The sequence below is a fragment of the Apodemus sylvaticus genome, chromosome 10, assembly GCF_947179515.1.
Source record: "Apodemus sylvaticus chromosome 10, mApoSyl1.1, whole genome shotgun sequence".
Taxonomy (NCBI): Eukaryota; Metazoa; Chordata; class Mammalia; order Rodentia; family Muridae; genus Apodemus; species Apodemus sylvaticus.
In genome coordinates, this window is record NC_067481.1 from 36,759,353 (window position 1) to 36,778,780 (window position 19,428).

Below are 19,428 nucleotides of genomic sequence, written 5' to 3' on the forward strand. Positions count from 1 at the left end.
ATTGTTTTTTGCCTGGGTGAGTATGCCCAGTCACAGGTCACTGGGCCAGTATTCACTTAGTCTTAGCAATGAAGGTCAGGATGGGTCTCTGACACTTGCAGACAAGAGGTGTCGATCTGAAGTGCGGGTTATGTGGTTGTTTGTGTGGGAGAGAGGCCGTAGCAAGGTCTAAACAATTACGTGGGGGCTGAAACTCACTTAGAAGGACTTCCAGTTCCTACAACATTGCCCTTCCAGTGTGGCAGCTCCCCAGTGTGCAGCCATGGTGCTGTGTTATCTAACTATTCAGAAGGAGGGACAGATATCATCCTAAGTCTGACTTCGGCTTAGACGCCATTGCCAAGTTGGTAGGTTCTCAGACCACCCTTGTTTCAGCCGGCTACAGATATAGAGGTTCCCACAGATGACTCACAGACAGCAGGAGATGTGCGCACAGTTAAGATTTATTTATTTTCTGTGTATGAGTGTTTGCATGAATGTCTGTACGCTGCCCAGTTGGATCCTTTAAAACTGCAGTTATGGATGGTTGTGAGCCACTGCGTGGGTGCTAGGGACTGAACCTTCATCCTCTACAACAGCAGCCAGTGCTCTAACCACTGAGCGATCTGACTAGCCCCAAGCTTTTATATTGATGGAGATAATTTATCAGAGAGAACTGTACAAATCAGAATCAGCCAAGGAAAGGGATACACAGGTAGAGTTCAGTAGGTGTCATATGAAGCTTCTGGTCAAACTTTCCCCTGGAGCCCCGGAACCCTGGAGCCCTGGAACCCTGGAGCCCCAGAGCCCTGGAGCCCCGGAGCCCTGGAGCCCTGCCCACGAGGCCTGATGATATCCACACAGTGTTGCCACGCTGGCACAGGGAAGCTCATCCTATATCCTGCTTAGTTTTTAATGGGGTTTGACCACATGATGCCCACGTGGCTTTTAGTCTCTGGGTCCTTCTAAAGGTCGCCACTGATAACATTGTGACCCAAAGTCCAGGTCCTAAATCTCACGTTAGCTTTTCCAATGGCCAAAGCCCCTGGGCAAACAAAAACATTGCTATCTAAGCAGGACTTTCAGGAACCTGGAGATCTCTGAAGAATAGCCAGGGCAAAGGTCAGGCTCCTTTGGGAGCATTCCTCGCCTTCCCCAGCCAGACCTCGTGTCAGTCTAGTTTGGAATGGGCTCAGGAGACATCTGAGATAACCTACGTTAAACTAAGCAGGTCTTATCTAGTGGAAGATTCACCAGGAACCAACCCCACAGCGGGTAGCAATTCCTGTTGCTGGGGAGGGGCAGCCTCTAGACAAAAGAATTACTTTGTGACACACAGGGAAGAGTATGCAGTCTGTTTATATGCATTTCTCTTTTTCTTTTGTGGTACTGGGAATCAAATCCCATAAATTTTTGGCGTTAAGCAAATGTTCTGCCACTGGGCTCCACTCTTGGCTGCTGTAGCCTTCTTTAAATTTCAGATATATTATTACTTTATTTTGTATAATGTGTATGGGTGTTTTGTCTGTCTGGAAGTGTGTGCATCTTGTGACTGCACGGTGCCTGTGGAAGCCGGAAGAAGGTGTCAGGTACCCCGGAAATGGAATTGTAGCTGCCATATGGATGGTGGGAATTGAACCCAGGTTCCTCTGAAAGAGGATCCACTGTATTCTCTTGTTTGTTTGTTTTTGCTTTTTTCGAGACAGGGTTTCTCTGTTTAGCCCTGGCTGTCCTGGAACTGAGCCACTGCATTCTTAATCACCAAGCCATCTCTCTAGTCCTTGCAACCTTCTTTAAATGCTCTTAATGAAATATTTGTTGCCACATGAAGAATGGCGGCACCTCCCTCCCCACCCCCGTTCAGTCAGTCCATTGAACATAGTCTCTCTTCTACCGTTCCTTCATCCCCTGCTTCTTGCTGTAATCTGAGGCCTTTGGTTGCCAAGGAACATGTCTTTTCCTTATATCCACAGCGCTCGCATCAGCCAGTTCCAAGAAGCATTCTGTAAATATGAATCCTGGTTCACCAGCTCAGGAACTCAGCTCTGTTTAATCTCTCCAGATAAGGGCTAGTGTAGATGCTTCTGGCTGCAGGCCTGCCTGCTTTTTGGTAAAAACACATTCATTTGGAAGATTTACTCTGTGTAAAAAGATGATCCCTTTTCATCCCTGTACCTATGAGATACATACTCTTTTATAAATAAATAAAGAAATCTGGGTGCAAAGAACATTTGCCCCCCCACCTCTCTAACCCTCTCTCAGGTGGTCCTCCAGGAACAAAACCAGACCTGCTGGATTCCAGAGCTCCCAAACCCCTATTCTGTGATAGCAAGAGCGCTCCAGTGCTATCAGTGCTGTTGATAGGAAGAATCCAGGAGAGAGCTGAGGTTGAACTCATGCTTATAGTTGGGGAAGAGATTATAAAATGAACATACACTAAGAAGAGAAAAACAAGATGTTGGCCCTGCTTGTTTGAGGCAGCACAAAGTTACTGTCAGCTCATAGGCCAAAAAAGGTTAGTGCTGAAGGTGAGCTTTAATTTAACAGCAGGCCAAATGCTGCCTGGGTCATTTCTGCATGGATTTTCCCACCTCCTCAGAGGAAGCGCTGGGAGTACAGATGTGTGTTACCACATCTGGCTTTATCCGGGTTCTAGGGATCAAACTCAGGTCCTCATGCTTGGCCAGCAGGCACTGTATGGGCCACCTATCCGGGCCCCAAACAGCAACTATTTCCTGTAATTAAAAAAAAAATATTTTTAGAGATTTATTTATTTTTATTTTATGTGTATGAGTGTTCTGACTACATGCCCATACACTGCATGTGTGTCTGAGGGCCTGAAGAACATACAATCTCCCTTGGAACTGGTGCTACAGACAGTTGTGTGGGGCCCGTGGGTACTGGGAGTGGAGCCTCATGCCTGTGGTCAGAGGACAACTTTTGGGAGGGGCTCTCTCTTTCTGCCTTGGGTTCTGGGTTTCTTCCTCTGGCTTCAATCTCAGGTCATTAGGCTTATGTGGCAAGCATTTTTACCCACTGAGCCATCTCTGCAGCCCTTTATTAATTTTTCAACAAATATCTGAACTAAGCATTATTGCTAGGTGCCAGCGTGGGCAGATATAGGGAACTGTTCTTTTACCCCTTAGAAGTACTTGTCAGGATCCAAATTTAGGTATGACATCAGCAGAAGGGGCTGTACAACAGTCCAACTGCCCTTTCTCCCAACAGTGGGACACCTCATGCATTTGACCCTTTGCTGTTGGAGATCGACCTTCCACATGCTGGGCAAGTGCCCTACCATTGAGATTTATACCCAATCCTTACTTCTCATTGGGTCTAAAGAAGAAGGCCATTTGATTCAGTAAAACTGTTATCTCTATATATATTATTGAATTCTGTACTGCAAAAACAATATTGAATTCTGTTCATTGTGGAACTAGGTATTAAATGCTAGCTAGTTCAACAGCACATTGCTTCAACAAAAATGAATATATTGAATGTAGGGATGTAGCTCAGTTGGTAAAATGCCTTCCTAGTGTGCATGCATCCTTGGTTCGATCCTCAGTGCCACATAAGATCGCGGCACCCCTTAGTAATTCCATTATGTGGGAGCCAGAGGCAAGAGCTCAGGAGCTCAAGGTCAGCCTCAACTCGAAGTCATCTTGGTTGCCTGAGATTTTCCTTCCACTCCTTCCTGAATTGTTCTTAAACAAATGAGAACATTTGCATATGAGTGTATTTTCACTTCTGTTATTGATGGCAGTAATCTCTGAAGTCTAGAGACAGAGGTAGGGGGGCATCAGGAGTTCATGTCAGTTAATGTCAGCTGTGCTGCAAGTTTAGCCAGCTCATGCCACACATGATTTAGTCCTTAAAAGGAAAAATCAAAACAAAATGTAGTAATAAGGCTTAAATTTACTTAGAGTTATTTTAATGTGAACTATTATCATAAATTGGCATCTCGTTTTGTAACCCACCTTCTAAGATCTTAATTGTTGTTATGTTACTGAAAATAGGGGCATGGTGGGTAGTAATGGTCAGCGTGTTCTAGAGCCCTCTTTGTGTTAGCTCAGTCCTTGCAGGTCGTAGTCTCCTGATGTCGATGTTGTTTCATTTCTATAGCACCAATGAGGAAATTAAAGTCGCAGAACGAGTCAGCGGAAGTCCAGGACTCCACCCACATCTATTTCAGGCTAGAGTCTGTGCTTTTAATCTAGCCCACAGTGCCTCTATAATTGGGAAATGAAGTCTGGGCAAGGTCATTTATTTATTTATTTATGATTTTGCCTTGTTCCAGAAAGCATTTCAGACATCTGGTTAAGTAACTTGCCCAAGATCACCCAGACAGAGGCAGAGCCAGGAATCTCTCTCACAAACTGTACAGTGAGATAACTCAGAGGCAGGCCCACATTATATATTTCTTCCCAAACATGAGAATAGGAAACGGGCATTTTCTTTGGCTGCTTTCCTGTTCATTGTGGTTGGATATGTTCTTGGCTTTGAAGTTTGAGAACAGGCTGAATAGCAGAAGAGAAATTAAGAAGCAATGAGACCAGACCAGCAAGGAGACAGAGTGCCTGTGGTGGGTTAGACGAAAGACCCAAGAGCTGCCTTACAAAGTGTGCTTGCCCGGGACATGCACAGAGTGGCGTTGGCAAACCCAGCAGTTTTGGGTAGTAAAGACTAAGAAAGAGCAGGGCAGAGGACAGTGAAACAGTTTAAGCGTGGAAGCCATGTGTCACTGGAAGAAGGAAGGAAATAGAAGGACAGATGACCCTTGCTATCCAGGGAGGGTAAGAGTGACATGTTGTAGATGAGGTAGTGTTTGGGGCTTACTCTGCCTCCTGAGGGTGCAACACACACACACACACACACACACACACGCACACGCACACGCACACGCACATGCAAATGCCACATACACACATGTACATGCAAATGCAGTCACACTTTCCATACCATTGTGTGCATGCACACAAACAAGTAATAATTAGGCTTGAGAGCACAAAAATAAACAAAGCATGAACCTTGAAAAATAAAATAAAACAAAATGCACACACATCTTCAACTATCTCCAGACCTTAGCTCAGTGACTGAGCTTGCTCAGACTCTGCCCCTTCTTGGTTCAGTAACGTTGTCCCTCTTAAAACAAATCCTTAGCTCATTTTCCTTCATCCTAAGAACTCATTCCAAACAGAGTTTCTATAAAGAACTGTCTTTTCTTGGCAATAACTTGAAAAATAAACAAATGAGACATAGAGTTGTGTGTGGTACTTTTTTTTTTTTTAATGGAACATTCATTTGCTTTCAGTTTGAATTATTATAAAAAGCATTGCCGGACCTTCTCCCAGACTTTTTTATTTTATTTTACTTTATTTTTGGTGAAAGGAATCTGTCTTGATTTAGCATCCTTAACCAAGCATGCTTTAGAGGCAGGGCGAGGACTGACTATGAAGAAAACGCAGACTTTTGACAACAGCCTTTACTTTACCCTGGCAGTCCACCCAAAGCCGCCAAGGCAAGGTGTGTTTGAAATGCTTCTCCTTGGGAAGTGTGCTGAAGGTGGCCTGGCCATTCTGTCTAAGGGAAACAGGGTGAGGGCTGAGAGACAGGCACAGGAAGAGGAAATGGTCCTTCTGTGCCTTTGGCTTCCCAAAGGTGCTAGGAGTGCATATCGCTCACTCTCTTTGGACTATGAGACTCCAGCTGAGAAACATTTAGTTCCTTGGGATGGATGGGTGTTTATGAACCTCACAACATATGAATTTGGTTTTTTCTAAGTTGTTCTTTTCAGGACATTCTCTTACACATATGCTGAAAGAAAGAAAAAGAAAAAAAAGAAAGGAAGGGAAGAAGAAAGAAAAAAGGAAGGAAGGAAGGAAGGAAGGAAGGAAGGAAGGAAGGAAGGAAGGAAGGAAGGAAGGAAGGAAGGAAGGAAGACCTCCCAGGAATCAGGAGGTAGAGGCAGGCAGATCTCTGAGTTTGAGCTCAGCCTGGTCTTCAAAGCAAGAATCAAGGCAGTCAGGGCTACACAGAGAAACCCTGTCTTGAAACAAAACAAAACAATGTAAACAAAATTTAAAAGGCCACTCAATACTGGCTTTTTGGACAGAATTCTATGGTATACTGATCATGGTGCCTTTGTGTTTGTCAGGAGGGGAGAACAAAGAGTTCTCTTGGAAGTAAATGAGTCCAGGACAAAGAAAATTCCACATCACTTTGAGCTTAACACAGCTATTCCTTCTCTCTGAAGAGGGCATAATGTATGTATTTATTTTTAAAATACATGTAACTTTTAAAAAAAGATTTAGTTTTATCTTTTATCCACGTGAGTGAGTGTTTTGTCCACATGTATGTATGCACACATACATGCCTGGTGCCAGAACCAATTCGGGAGTTGGAGTCACAGATAATTGAAAGCAACATGTGGGTTACTGCAATTATAAAATGGTTAAAATACTATTGTGACTAAAAACCTGGCCTGAATTAAGTGTAATCCCTCCTTGGTAAGTTGGTTAAACCTTATTTTCAACAAGAACAAGCTGGCCACTAATGCAGTAAGGGCACAAACAGGGACCGAAACGCCCCTTACAGTGGCCAGAGGCAAGGCTGAAGCCCTGGCACTATTTTTCAGAATTATGATTGATTAGTAGTTCCAAGAAGCCGTGAAAGAAAACTGAATCATCCCATAAAGGCATTTGCATGAAGGAAGTGAGCTGGAATTTAATGGTGACAGTAAGTTATTACGAAGCAGCTGATTCTGTGAAGAGCAATTTGGTATTTATAACTGCCCCATTGTCAATTGCATTAGTAAGGAATAGGAATGACTCAAAGGTCTGCAATGGGCAAAGGAATGGTGGGGCGGAAACTCCATAATAGAGTGTTTAATGGTAAGGACGGAAGAAACGCAGAAGAAAAAATATATAATTGCATTTGTTTTTAAATTTCCTCACTGCTAGGCATGGTAGCGTATGCCTACGATACCAGCCCCCTGGAGACTGAAGCAGGAGGATTACTATGAGTTCAAAGCCACCCAGTGCTACATAGTGAGTTCCAGGTAAGCCAAAGCTACATAGTGAGTCTCAAAACAATTTTTTAAACATTTTATTAACATTTTTCATTGGTGGCTGTCCTTGGAGGACATGTGTTTGTGACATTCTCAGAAGCCACAGACTAGGTCTGTCTCCATTATTCCTTGGCTGCATTTCCCAGTCTGTCTACACTGTAAACCACTGTCTTTTCTGTAGTTTGCATTCTATAACCTAATCCACGCCCTACTACCTTTGGAGGACAGTGTAGGTTTTGTAAATGTCAGAAATGTATGTGAGTAATCAGATCCCACTGGATGAGAGATTGTGCCAAAAATGCTCTTTTTTTCTCTTTCTTCTTCACACATGGTGTGTTAGGGAAGAAATAGAAGCTTAAAAGGAAAGAGCTGACTGTGAGACTGTTAGTGTAGCCATGGTGCCTGCCCCGGGGTGAAAATTAGCCCATGCTTCCGTATAACTTATTGACTTCCACTGTGTCCATGCTTATTACAGAACAGCTAATCCATGAGCTCAATTACATCTGAGTCTACACATTTATGACTGGACCAAGTTGAATGGTGAATTAGTTGGAAAACGTACCTTGCTAGAACAAAAGCTTTGGCGGCATGATCTGTGCCCTCTGATTGCTTTACTGCACTCCAAACAAAAGGCATTGAAATTCGGCAATAGTGTAAGGCGTCCACTCTAACTAAAACCACACATATTCAGAATAAAGCATGTATAATAACCGTTTCCTAAGTGCCCCGCATATGGAAATGTGTTCACAGCACTGCCAGCACAGAAGGCCATGTCTCACTTTTCAGAACAAGAGAAATGATATTAAACACTTAATGACTAAGGCTGTTCTGTTGGGAAATTACAGTACATTTTTCTTTTTCCTTTTTTCTTCTTCCTTTTTCTTCCTATTGTTGAGATGATTTTGCAGTGTAGCCCAGGCTATAAACTTGAATTTGTCATTATCCTTCTGCCTCAGACTCTCCAGAGCTGGGTGCCAGGATTACAGGCATGAGCTGCCAAACTTGGTTATAATATATATTTTTAAAAACTACTATTATTATTACTATTGTTTTAGTATTGTTGTTATTATTAGTACTATTACTATTAGTTTTTTTTGGTTTTTTTTTTTTTTGGTTTTTTGAGACAGGGTTTCTCTGTGGAGCCCTGTCTGTTCTGGAACTCACTCTGTAGACCAGGCTGGCCTCAAACTTAGAAATCCACCTGCTTCTGCCTCCCAAGTGCTAGGATTAAAGGCGTGTGCCACCACTGCCCAGCTATCATTACTATTACTATTACCATTATCATTACTATTACTATTACTATTATTATTATTATTATCATCATCATCATCATTCGGTGTGTGGCTATAGGAGGCATATGGAGAGGCCACGCATTACACAGTATGCATGTTGAGGCCAGAGGACCGCTTTCTTGAGTCAATTCTATTCTCCCACCTCTCTCAAACCCAGGTCACTAGACCTTTGGAAACATGAAAATTTACTCTCTGAGTAATCTCACCTTCAAGCAAAAAATACTTAATATTTTAATAAAATAAAAAATAGAGTATTTATTTTCTTATTGTCCTAGAACTCACTATGAAGACAAGACTGGCCTTGAACTCACAGAGATCTGACTGCATCTACCTCTCAAGTGCTGGATTAAAGGTGTGCTCCACCACTGCTAGACCCCTATAATACATTGCTATATCCCATTCCCACTCCCAGAAAATTTTTGCCTTGAATTTTTTGTTTTTCCCCCTCAGGGAGATTGTAGCTGGTAAAACATAGGTGGCAATTATATTTGCCTAAAATGTTTTTCTCGTGACTCCTGGAACTCTCTAATATGAATTATATCCATATTTGGAGTGGGGCAGGGTGTGAAAAGAGTCTCACATTGCAGCCCAGGCTGTCCTTGAACTCATGATCTTCCTGCCTCAGTCTCCGAAGAGCTGAGATTGCAGGTATATGCTTGCCCATTGATTTTTTAAAAATATTTATTTTTAATTATGTGTATATGTATATGTGTATTATATGTGTATGTGTATATTGCATGAATAGAACATATGTGACTAGAGGTGCCCATAGAGTTCAGAAGAAAGTATTGGGTCCCCTGAGACTCAAGTTGCAGATAGTTTGGAGCTGCCCAATCATGAGTGCTGGAAGCAGATTTAGGGTCCTCTTCAAGACCAGTCAGTGCTCTTAACCATTGAGCCATCTCTCCAGCCCCTTGGCCATTTCAGTTTTAAAGTTTGAAAGAAAGGTAAGCAAGAATACTAATTTCTAAGGAAAAAACTTTTAACAAAATACATTTTTTCACTTAAAAATAATTATTTTATGTACATTAGCATTTTTGCCTGCATTCACCTTGGACCTGGACTGGAGTTACGAACAGTTGTGATCTGGTTTGTGGGTGCTGGGAACTGAACCCAGATTCTCTGGAAGAGTAGCCAGTGCTCTTAACCATTGAGCCATCTCTCCAGCTGCTTGCTTGCTTGCTTTTTTCTTTTTTGACAGATCTTATTATATAGCTCAGTCTGGCTTTGATCACTCACAATGATTCTCCTGCCTCAGCCTCCCAAGGGTACTCATGGGCACCTAAATACTGATTTTATTAAAGGATGGAAGAAGAGACTGCCTTAATTTCCTTCATAATTGCATGAAATGTGAGGGCTGAGGAGACGGCTCAGGGGGCCAGTGCTTGCTGTGCAAGCATGGGGATTTGAGCTGATCCCCGGCCCACATAGAAAGCCTGGCGTGGCGGCTTGTGCCTAGAGCCCTAGTGCTGAAGCGAGGGAGACAGGGAATCCCAGGGGTTCCCTAGCCAGCCCACTTAGTCAGTCTATGAGCTCCAGGTTCAGTGACAGAGCCTGTCTCAAAAATTAAGATGGAGAACAATAGGAAAAGACATTCAGTGTTGACCTTTGGCTCATGCATGTTTATGAGAGAGAGCATTCTCTTTGTCTCATACACAGGATAGATAGATAGATAGATAGATAGATAGATAGATAGATAGACAGACAGACAGAAAGATGAGAGATAGATGTTAGATAAATGAGACATAGATAGATGAGAGATGATGGAAGATAGATAGACGGACAGATAGATGAGAGATGAAAGACAGACAGACAGATAGGTGATAGACAGACAGACAAATAATAGATAGAAAGATAGATAGATAGATAGACAGATGATAGAAAGACAAAAACACTTCTCCCCAGAGCTTTACACACACATTTTTTAAAAAGCCAGAAAATATAATTTATGTAACTTATTTGAAATCTAACCAATCCAGAAAAAGCAGGAACCTCCACTGACTGGGTCTGTTCGTGTAGTTTTGTACTGTGATTTTGTAAAAGCACAAGAGAACTGGCAATAATAGTCTTTTCTTGAAATAGTTTTTTTCCCATGAAGTGCAGCTAAGAACCCTAATGTACCCGGGTGAACTGTTACCATCTGCAGGTGCTGGTGTGCTTCTGGGTTTGGGGAAAGGGTGGACAAGCCACAGGATTCTGCCTGGTTCCTTCATTCACCTCAACACAGGAGGCAGAACCAGTCAAGTTCTAGCTTTGGCCCATCCATGCACCAAATCCTGAGTAGGATTAATAACTGCGGCGTTGTGTTAAATGCGCCTCTGGTGCCTTGACTCCTCAACTCATTGTTTCACTGAAATTCATAGTTTTAGACATTTTCTCTCATAATAAATGTTGGATGTAAAAAATAAAAAATTTTAGAAATATGTTAGAAAAGCCACTGTGCGTAGGTTCAGTTTTAAAATATTCTTTTCTTTTATGTTGCTTCTGGCAAATTGTCCAGTGGCACCAAGTCAGAGCTCAGAAGCTGTCAGGCCTCAGCAGAGTTTTTTGGCTTTAAGGGCATGCAGGCCTGTGTATTATTTTGGATGTATATATATATATATATCTCCCACCAACACACACACACACACACAATCACTACGTAGCTCTGGCTGCCCTGGAACTCACTCTGTAACCAGGCTGGCCTTGAACTCACAGAGATCTTCCTGCCTCTGCCTCTTGAGTGCTGGGATTAAAAGCATGAGCTCTTACATCTGGTCAGCAAATCATTTTGATTAGATATGTTTGCCCAAGGACCTCCGTGGAGTGTTTCACACCTATAATCTGATTACTTCAGAGGTGAAGACAGAAGGACTAGTCTTAGCTCTATAGTAAATTTGAAGCAAGGGTACTCTTAGAATAACGTAGACTGAAGAAATAAAAGGCTTGTTCAACTGGGGGCTGGAGAGCAGGCTAAGATGGTAGGGACACTTACTGTTCTTGCAGAGGACCCGCTTGGTTCTCCGATCCACGTGGTGACTCACAATGATCCAATGCTTTCTGACCTGTAAGGGCACTAGGCATGTACGTGATGCACACACATACATACATATAAGGAGGCAAAATACGTACACACATAGAATAAAATAAAGACATCTTGTTTTTATTGTTTTGTTTTGTTTTTGTTTTGTTTTGTTGATGTCTCAGACAGGGTTTCTCTATTTAGATAAATAAATCTTTTTTTAAAAAAGTAAAAAACATGTGTGGAACATAGCAATGCATACTATCCTTTGTCTAGCAAAAGGAGGAGAAATAGATTTGTATTTGATTATATCTGCAGAAAGAAGCTGGGAAGGCAAACAAAACGTAAACTTTCTGAGCCAGCGAAATGGTTCCGTGGGTATAGGAGCTTATTGCCAACTAACTACCGTAGTTTGGTTCCAAGGTCCCACACAGTAGAAGGAAAGAACTTCTAAAAGTTGCCTTCTGACCTCCATTTACACACCACAGTACAGGAGTGCACACACACACAAATATACACAAAACACATGACTAAGTAAAATGCATAGGTTGAGTCCAATGAAACACATATAATCAAATGCATTGATTTTTGCATTGATCCCAATGATACAAATGAATATAAATGCTATGATAAAATGCATTGCTTTTATGACAAATTTTAATAATAAAAATTAAAAAGCATAGATTGAAGGAAGAAAAGAAAGACTTCCTCAAAATGACATTGGGTGTATTCTTTTATTAGGGAAGGCTGTTAAATGCTGAATGGTATAAACACTGTCTACCACACCGCCACTCCCTCATGGCTCCTTGGCCCCTTAGAGTTACTTTTGCTTTGGGAAGATGATACAATGTAGCTCTTCAAAAGAGATTTCAGACCCACTTAAGGAATTCCCCAGCCTGAAATAGGCTGTTCAGAGAACATTTTACTTTGTTTTTAAAGATTTATTTATTTTATGTATGTGAGTACACTGTCAGCCTCTTTAGACAGACCAGAAAAGGGCATAGAGATCTCATTACAGATGGTTGTGAGCCATCATCTGGTTGCTGGGAATTGAACTCAGGACCTCTGGAAGAATAGTCATTGTTCTTAACCACTGAGACATCTCTCCAGCCCTAACATTTTACTTTTCAAAGTAGGTCTGAAAAGTTGCTATTCTAACCAAGAAGGAGCGAGAGGTTAAAGAAATAATCTAATATTCCCCAAACAGAAATTTGGGCACACGCCTGTAATCCCAGCCCTCTGGGAGGCAGAGGCAGGCAGATTTCTGAGTTCGAGGCCAGCTTGGTCTACAGAGAGAGTTCCAGGACAGCCAGGGCTACACAGAGAAACCCTGTCTCGAAAAAACCAAATCCAAAAAAACCAACCTGCCCCCCCCACCCCAAAAAAAAACCCCCAGAAATTTAGGAGTCAAGTTAACAACAAATAGTTGGCCAATCTGATGACTGAGTTAATCAAGAATAACGAGTTTTGTTTTTTTTAATCATACCAGGTTAATCAAAACAGGTCTGTGAGCTCTGTTTTACTGTGTATTATTCAGAACCGTGACCACAGCAAGTTCTTCAGGACTCCACAAGGAAAAACTTGAAAGAAGGCAGGCTTTCCTTCCAGGAAGTTGTCCCTGAGCGTGCTCCCTCCTCCAGGTGCTACCTGTCAGTCCCTGGCTGGGTTCCATTAGCTTTCCACAACCCTGACAATTTATGAAACAAGCAGCGTGTGGTAAAGATCCACGGCCATTTTCTCCTCATTGCTGGCACCCTCAGAACCCTTCAATCCATCAATAATCAGCTCATATGCAGGAATAACTTCCCACTGTATATAGCACGAGAAGATCCCAGGATGCAGTCAGGCTGAAATAACAAGTTCCGTCTTGTAGCTCCAACTGGCGATGTTTAAAACAGGAAACCGTTTTTTCCACTCTCCTTGTTGAAGGCTGGTTCTTACTGGTGTTCCTTTGTATAAGCTTACATTGATGGGCCACCTTTCCTGAGTTCCTTCCTGGCCTTTGGTCAAGGGGGAGCTGGTGTCCCCATTGGAGATGGTGCTGGTGTTTTGAAATAGGAAGCAATATGATTGGAATAAGAGTAAAATAGGGAAGTATGTGATATCTTGTGTATTTAATTATTACATTTCTGGGTATTATTAATTAATTTGTTTTCTGGGAATTGAACTCCGGGCATGACACACCCTGAGAAGGTGCTGTAGGACCTCCTTTTGGGGAGACCCCCACTTCATTCTCGGGATAGCGTACACCCAAGGAAACATGAGAGACCGACTTGATGCAAATGCATGAGGTAGTTTATTATCAGAGCTCTGGATCGACACGTATCTCACACAGGAGACAGAGGAGTCGACCCTGAGGCCCAAAAGTTAGGGGTTTATATAGGAAAAGTCAGGAGGGTTGTCAGGGGGGTTTGGCGCGGTTACACATGATTTGCTGATTCAAACATTGGCGGGGGATTCTGGCACGGAAGGTGGGTTTTTTGGCATACGTGCAGATCGGGCTGTCAGCAATGTAGGAGGGCAGTTTATTTTTGTTAGCAGGAAGGTCATTTTAAACTGCATCCAAGGACAGGAGACAGGAGACTCCAGTCCAGATAGTGTATGACCCATTGGAGTTTTCCCAGGCATGCCCCTTATCTTTTATGGCCGGTCTGTTTATGGAATGGCTCAACCACAACCTTGCTACAAGCTTGTCCAGCATGCCCTGGCTCTAGTCTGCTTGCTGCCTCAACTATGGATTCTGAAAAGTCCCAACTCCCTTCAGTGCTCCACCACTGAACCAGCCACCAGGCGGTGGTGGCGCAAGCCTGTAATCCCAGCACTCTGGGAGGCAGAGGCAGGCTGATTTCTGAGTTTGAGGCCAGCCTGGTCTACAGAGTGAGTTCCAGGACAGCCAGGGCTATACAGAGAAACCCTATCTCAAAAAAACCAAGTCCAAGAAACCAAAAAAATAATAAATAAATAAATAACCTAAGTATGATGTGTGTGTGTGTGTGTACATGTACATGCACATGCACTCAGGCATGCATGCGTGTGCATCTGTCATAACACATGTAGAGTTCGTAACCTTGTGTGTCCCACGGAAAGCCCCTTTGCTCACTGACCCTTGCTGCTGCCCCTAGACTAGATATTTTAGGTAGGCTACTGTGAACTGAACTTACTAGAACGCAGCCACACCTTAAGCTGAGCATTCTACAAAGGCTGAGTGACTGATTAGGATTTAAGTGTAGGTGCAGAGGTTGGAATGTTGCCAGTGCAGAGCCTAATTACAATTTATCTTCAGTTATCTTTACCCCATAACCCACTTACCTTTTGAAAACCACTCATTCCCCCACCTTGGGAATTCTGAGACAATTAGGTAAATCCTTTTGGAATGTACTACAGACCCCCTAGCTTCACCAGTCCAAAGACTAAGAAAGTTAGACAGAACCTGAGGCCTAAGGCACAGGTCTCTCTGTGTCACTGTATCCATCCTGCTGAGTTTCCACCAGTGCGTGTGAAAGGCACAGTGATGGACGGCTTTCTTTGTTCTGTTTCTATGCAAACTTCATGAAATTGCTGCAAGGTTGGAACAAGAAGTTTGAGGATCTGTGTTCAGGGGCCAGAATAAAAGCTCCCTGGGCCTTTTGAGATGAGAGCTCTGCTTTTTCTGTTGTTACTAACCAAGGGTCTTCTGTATTGGGAATCTTCCTTTTCTAGTATTTGCTAAGCACTAGATATGTTAAATCCTCTTGAAAAATTAAACGTCTTTGTGTCTCCTTGCCTTTTAGGGTTGATATTTTGTTTATACTCTTTCTGTTCATTCATTTGGCTGTTTTGAGGCAGCTCACTCTATAACACTGTCTTGGAACTCACTGTGTAAACCAGGCTGGCCTCAAACTCCCAGAGGTCTGCCTGCCTCAGCCTCTTGAGTGCTGGGCTTAAAGTTATGTGCCACCAGGCATCGGCCATTTATGTTCTCTTATGAGACAATTTTTAAACATGTACTAGGTGCCAGAGAGGTGACTCATCAGTGAAGAGCCCTTGGCCTGAACTTGCAGAAGACCTCGTTTCCGTTCTCAGTACCCTCACAGTGGCTTTCAATGGCCTAGAACTCCAGTCACAGGGGTCTGCTCCCTTCTAAGCTCTGTAAACACCAGGCACTCATGTGGTGCACAGACATTCACACAGGCAAAACACTCATACTCATAAAATATAAATAAATACCTTTTTTTTTTTCTGAAACAGGGTTTCTCTGTGTAGCCCTGGCTGTCCTGGAACTCACTCTGTAAACCAGGCTAGCCTCGAACTCAGAAATCTGCCTGCCTCTGCCTCCCAAGTGCTGGGATTAAAGGTGTGCGCCATCACTGCCTGGCAATAAATACATTTTTAAAACCCATTTTAATAGCATATGCTAATTATATATAATAATGGATAAATATATATAATATGTGAGTGTCCGTGTGTGAGTCTCTGCATTCGGGTGCAGTTGCCAAAAGACAGTGTCCAATCCCCCTCAAGCTAGAGTTACAGACAGTTATGAGTCACCTGACTCGGTGCTGGGAACTGAGCCCAGGTCTTCTAAAAGAGCAGTAAGCATTCTGAACCGCTAAGCCCTCTCTCTAGCCCCACAGAAATAGAATGTATGTTTTACTGTAGTCTCCCATTCCTCTCCTGCTGATCTGACTCCTCTTCTCACCTAACCCCTCTTCCATTTTCCTGATTCATGTGTGACTCATTGGGTTCCATTACAGTTGCCTCTCTCCAAGGGATTCAGTGGACTCAATTAGGGTTCTGGGTGAGGGACTGTTTATAGGCCTAGGGCTCCTTGCTTGTGACCATATCACTGAAGAAAATTTTTCTCCTTTCCACAGCAACAATTAACTTGCCCATAGCTCCTGAGACAGGGGTGGGATCCCCTGGGACCCCCCCCTAAGACCCTTCCTCAGCTTTGGCTCTGTTCTTTAGCATTTTCCTTTCTTAACTTCTACAGCCCTTCATCCTATCTCCACTTAGGGATCATATTTAATTTCAAAAATTTAATTCAAGCTGGAATATTGTGGCACATGATTATAACTCCAGCAGCTAGGGGCAGGAAGATCAGAAGTTCAAGGTCAACCCCATCTGCAGAGTAATTTAAGGCTAGCCTGGGCTATAGGAGATTCAATCTCTAAAAACAAACAAGCATTTGGGAGACTGAGACAGGAAGGTTTTTGTGAGTTCAAGGCTTGTCTGGTTAACATAGTGAGTTCTAGGACAATCAGATCTACAAAGTGAGAGAGACCCTGTCTCAAAAACAAACAAACAATCTACCTTTAATCTCAGCACTCTGTAAGCAGAGGTAGATGGATCACTGTAGATTCTGGACCACCCTGGTCTACATACAGAGTTCTAAGACAACAAGGAAAAAGACCCCACATAAAGATACCCCATCTCAAACAAAACCAAAACTAAGATAAAGAACACCCTCTGGCCTCCACATGAGCGCACACACATAGAAAAATGTACACACAAACACATGAGAAAAATCTTAGCAGTAACCCCAAAGAGTAAGACTTCCAAGTTGATCTTTTTGTATTTTATTTTTAAAATTTATAATTTTATAGGGGATGTTTGTGGGTATGAACACGTGCCACAATGTGCACAGAAGGTCAGAGAACAATGTGCAAGAGTCATTTCCTTCCTACCCTGAGGGTTCTGGGGATCCACCTCAAGTCTGTAGGCTTGGCAATGAGCAGTTTTACCTGCTGAGCCTACTGGCCCCTGTCAGGGTTTCTTTGATTTGTTTAGTTGGTTTATTGAGGTTCACTGTTTTGTTTTGTTTTTTTATCTGGGGGTGTATTTTTATTTGTTTTAAACTAGAATCTTTGGTAGCATAGCATAGATGGGTCTCAGACCTATTATATAGCTAAGGATAACCTTGAACTCCTTACCTTCCTAGGTTGACCTTCCCAAGACTGGATCACAGTGAGCACAGTCACACTTAGCTTCATTTGTTTTCTTGTCATTTGTTTACTTGTTGCTGTTGTTGTTGTTGTTGTTGTAACATCTCAGTATCCTAGGCTGGCTGGCCTTAGATTCAGCATCTACTTGGATCAGCCTCTGGAGGACTGGGATTATAAACTTGAGTTCGGGTTTAGTCTAGCGTCCTCCCACCCTGCCCCCACCCCATCCTCATTCCCCAACCCTCACTGCTATCAGGATCTCACTATGCAGACCAGGCTAGCCTTGAACTCACAGAAATCTGCCTGCCTCTGCCTCAGAGTAATGGGATCGAAGTCGTGCATCACCAGACGTGGCTGCCTTAGTCTGCCTTTACAGCTTGTCATTCAGTAAGCACTGACCACAGTACATGCATAAATTTGTAAAGTAGAATACTGAGCCAAAGATCTACGTATCATCTCTCGACCTCAGAACCCACACAGAATAACTAGTGTAGGCGCTCCCCTTCTGAGACCTCGGTTATTCATTTGATTATCCAGAGCCCCAGGCAATCCACTGAGCACAAAGGATGAAAGAGTCATGTGATGCTCTTCCAGCCCCCGAGTCAGACAAAGCTTTTGTACATCCTTAAAATGAACAATTTGTCCACTTACAAATTGTATACTTGCGACTACCAAGGGTGAGCAGGCCATTTACTCCACACAGCCTGTAAACAGCATCTTTCATTGTTTTCCAAAGACCAACAACCCCCACAGTTTAGAGGGTTTTCTCTCTCTCTCCTCTCTCCTCCTCCTCACCACCTCCAGAGCTCAGGCCGCTGTCACCATGACAACCGGAACAGAAAGCCTTGGAACCATCTCTCTTACTATGGGCACATATCTCCCTATAAGGGCAATTTTTATATGTCAGCCAAACTGGACTCTAGGGGCTGTTATTTAAATGTGTCATTAAGTCATAATGAAATTGGCGGTCTGGAGACAAGGTCGAGACGGTCAAGGCACTGGGCACCCTCAGATCTCGCTTCAAAGGCAAGAAGCAAAGCACAGGAAGGTGTTTTAAGGACTGGGCTTCACATCTAAACTCGGGTAGCGTTCAGGTTAGTGTGGCCGAGTTACTCTATAATCAAGTCAGGTTGGCTGGAGAAGCCTGTTTGAGCACGAAGCCTGGAAATTAGTGTCCCCAGCTGAAACCTGTCCTTGGAGCCTTAGGCTCCTGTGGCCATCTGCCTCCTTGGCCTTACTCTCGGCTGCACCAGTTCACCTCAGCAATAGTCCCATCTCTCTTCCTCCCTCCTCTTCCTCCTCTCCATAAATGGGCCCACGGGGTCCCAGCCAATGGGAGGCGTTCCTACTTGTTCTCTCCTTGCCTCTCTCCACAGTAATCCTTAGCAAGTCCTAAACCAGACCAGGCCTGTTTTTGTCCTCCTTCAGTCCCCGGCCGCCACTCTCTATGAAAGCATAGTTAGCATAGTTGTCTTCTGCCTCTGTTTTTTGTTATGAGGTTTTTTTTTTTTTTAAATGACTTATTTTATTTCCTAGTATGAGTGTTTTGCTCTTGTGTATGTCTGAGAAGAGGTTGTCAGAGTCTTCTAGAACTGGAGTTATGGACAAGGAGGAAATCAATCCCATGTCCTCTGCAAGAACGAGTGCTCCTAACCACAGAGCCATCTCTCCAGCCTTATTTTGGCTTTCTGAGACAGATTCTTACTCTGTGGCCTAAGCTGGCCCCAGTCTCAGACCTTTCTGTCTGTATCCATCTGGTGCTGGGAATATAGGTCTATAGCTCACACCTGGCTGCTGGATTACTCTAAGCTTCTCTTGGTTCTATTGGAGTGACCTTTCAAAGAATAAATAGGGACTGGAGAGATGGCTAAGTGGTTAGGAGTGATCTCTGCTCTTTCAGAGGACCTGAGTGCCTATAGCTCTAGGCCCCAGTGTGATCCAAGATCCTTACCTGGCTTCTTAGGGAATACTCATATACATGTCACACACACATACACACACACCAATGGAACTTTAAAAGTAGATTAAAGGGAAAATAAATAAAAAGGATAATAATCATGGAACTGTCTTCTTTAAAACTCTTCTTATCTTTCCTTTGTGCCTGGGGCAAAGGCTCATCTTAACACCCCCACACCAACTCCCCCCACTCTTCACAAGGCTTGAACT

General features: G+C 43.2%; 1 long non-coding RNA gene across 1 annotated transcript; it reads right to left on the minus strand.

Annotated features, from left to right (window-relative positions):
• Positions 1 to 1,840: 1,840 nt before the first annotated feature.
• LOC127695024 (uncharacterized) lies at positions 1,841 to 11,378 on the minus strand. The gene is made up of 3 exons (XR_007979890.1): positions 11,312 to 11,378; positions 2,571 to 2,714; positions 1,841 to 2,082 (listed from the first exon to the last, which is right to left on the minus strand). It is a non-coding gene; the product is annotated as an uncharacterized LOC127695024 (long non-coding RNA).
• Positions 11,379 to 19,428: the final 8,050 nt, after the last annotated feature.